The following is a 2,830-nucleotide window of genomic DNA, read 5'->3' on the forward strand; positions in this document are numbered from 1 at the left end:
GTGGTAGAGTGCAGAAATGCAGCCTCTAAATACAGTCAAAATTTTCACTTGTCAAAGTCTTGTTGCCTTATATGGCACAAACACAAGGCATGCGGCAGCTAGAGAGTTCCAGAAGCTGTGTGTATGTCAGTTATGGCTGATGGCAAGACAACAGTCCATAGTAACAGTCTTAGCTGGGAGGACTATGGAGACACTGCAGGGGGTGCAGCAGCAGATCCACCAGGGTGTGAACAGTATTGGTAACAAAATCCTTGCTAATGGTCCACCAGGAACGGTGAGCAGGAATGTGCAGAATGCAAGTTTTACTGGGAAGTCATTGAAAACTCAGACCAAATAGTGGGAATAAAACCTATGAATTGGAGCTGTGCCCAAACATCATCCATATAAACTGTTCCTACAGACACAGTTGAGCTTACAGTAATGAGAAAACTAATTGCTAGAATCCAGTGTTTTCCTGTACCAAATCCAGATGCATCTTACTTTAATCCCCTTCAGACACAGTGAGGAAGAAGCGTTTATTAATGGGTGAGAATAGAGAGCTGCCTTGTACTGCACAAACCCAAACATCTCCATTCAGTGAATTTCAGTGGCAGATTCATTCCTTTGCTGTTGCCATGAATGGTACATTATATTTGCCCAACACTAAGTAACATCATAGCAGACAATACATTCAGTGTAGAAAACCTGAGAGAATTGACTATGACTGAAGTGTAAAATAAATTTCTATTTCAACAGATTTACTCTTGCCACTTATGTATAGCTAATACAAGTTATTTATCATTTTACCTTGAGACAAATGCTGAAGTCAACACTGCTGGACTTCAGAGGCAAGCTGGTACATAAGGCGAGTGGCTCAGATCCTCAACGAGGCTGAGAAAGATGCTGAGCATCTCTAGCCTCACCCATGGCCTGTCTCATCCTGGAGAATTGCTAAATTATGCTCCATGGTTCCCCAAATACTCCTTGCCCCCCATAACCTATGATAATGGTAAAACAATTTGTTTCAATGCTCACCAGAGTCTAGAAGACACTTAGAATCTTCATAGTAGCCAAAAAGCAGGAGCTTGAAATTACTCTGTCCTTGTAACGCAGCTCTCAATTCTACTGTTTATTACTGTTCTTGATGGATTATTTGAGTTTTCAATGTAGCTGAGTTTCGGTACAAGCAGGCCCTTAGTCGGGGGAAATTGCAAATGTGTGTAACTGTTTATGTACTCTAAAGCAAAGGAGCTGGAGCAGTGCATCATGAACTCACACAAATAGCTTGGCATATAGTAATGGTATCACAACCAGCAAATTTGCAACTTTTTTCCCTTTTCTAATGCAAGTGAAAAATCTGGTGGTTCTTTCAACCAAAAAAATACTGTGGGCAGTCAAGCCTCCTCTTGCTCTAAACAGGTTTATTAGTTCCTAACAAAGATAACAAGGTGGTTTTGGCTACTACTTAGCTCTTTTCTCCCCTGTACGTGACAAGTGTTAAGCACAAGAACCAACTAATCTAACAATGGGGATGCTTCTTTCTTGCTCTGCTTATGATGCATTCTGATGAATGTCAGGATTTCAGTCTATTTTAAAAGAAAGTGATGATGAAAATAACAGTAGACAAGTATTTTAACTACCTAGCTTATTTCCCCATCAAAACAGGAATACAAACTCACTTTTGCTTTTCACAACTGCCCTTCAGCATACTGAAGGAGGTTGCAGAATGGGATTTCTGTAAAAGAGAGATCCTGTTATTGTGGTGTCAAATAGAATTAAAATTCTAATCTTAGTGAGGTTACTCCCTGACCCAGTGCATTGCTGACTGGCAGAAGCATGCAGTGGCAGATAAACCAGTCCCTGATACGTATATACCAATTTATCTACCATGCTTGTTCTTGTTCTCAAAACCTCAGGTGTTTGTTTTTTTTAAGTGACCAGCTACTCTGCTTGTTGGAGCTAACTGGCAGTCCTGTTCTTCCCTTGCCCACATCACCCAGGGTCTCTTTTGTACATAGCATGATGCAGCATTATGCCTTTCAACAGCAGGGAGCTGCTAGATCAGCTCAGCCATCTCACCAAACTTCACCCTATTATTTACTTAGTGAACAGCCATGCCAAGAGATGAGTTGTACTGATCTGGTCATGTGTCAACTTGAAATCCCTAACAGGCAGTTCAGAGACGGAGAGGACTTCCTTATTCCATGATTAACAAAGATTCCCTGGTTCATGGCTCCACAAGACATCCAGAAGTCAGGCAAGCTCAGTTCTCTGTGCTCTTGGGCAAATGAATGAGTACCAATCCAGCCATGCTTTCCTACCTGCTCTATTCTATTGGTCTAACGTGTCCTTCAATCCAAACCTTTTCTGTACAGCAAAATTACAAAGACATCAGCGTTCTAGATAGACAGGGGCAGATACAATTTTACAGTGTGTGCAAACAGTTAAGTCTTTATTCTTTGTAAAGAAAAAAATGCAGTTTGGGGCAGATTCCCATCAAAACAATCTGCTTTGGCTGTTCCTTATCAGCGGAAAGTTGTGAGTAGACTAATTCATGGGGCCTGTGATGTGACACATTCCACCTCCTCTTATCCATCACCTATTCCAGAGCAAACACACTGGAATTCAAATGCCTTGTATAAAGATCAAGTGTAGCGTGGAAGAGGGTTGCTGTGTTTTCCAAAGATCCCCAGGGAAGAGAGTATCAAGACTAGGCCAGAATTTGAACTGTTCTGTAATATAGCAAACAACTGTTGGTTCAGTCCACGTGACCTTTCAAGCCCTATTCCTTGGATAATAGGGAAAGAAGATTTGTGTTTTTTTGCAAAACCCATAAAATTCAGCACTCAAA

The sequence above is a fragment of the Pithys albifrons genome, chromosome 6, assembly GCF_047495875.1.
Source record: "Pithys albifrons albifrons isolate INPA30051 chromosome 6, PitAlb_v1, whole genome shotgun sequence".
Taxonomy (NCBI): domain Eukaryota; kingdom Metazoa; phylum Chordata; class Aves; order Passeriformes; family Thamnophilidae; genus Pithys; species Pithys albifrons.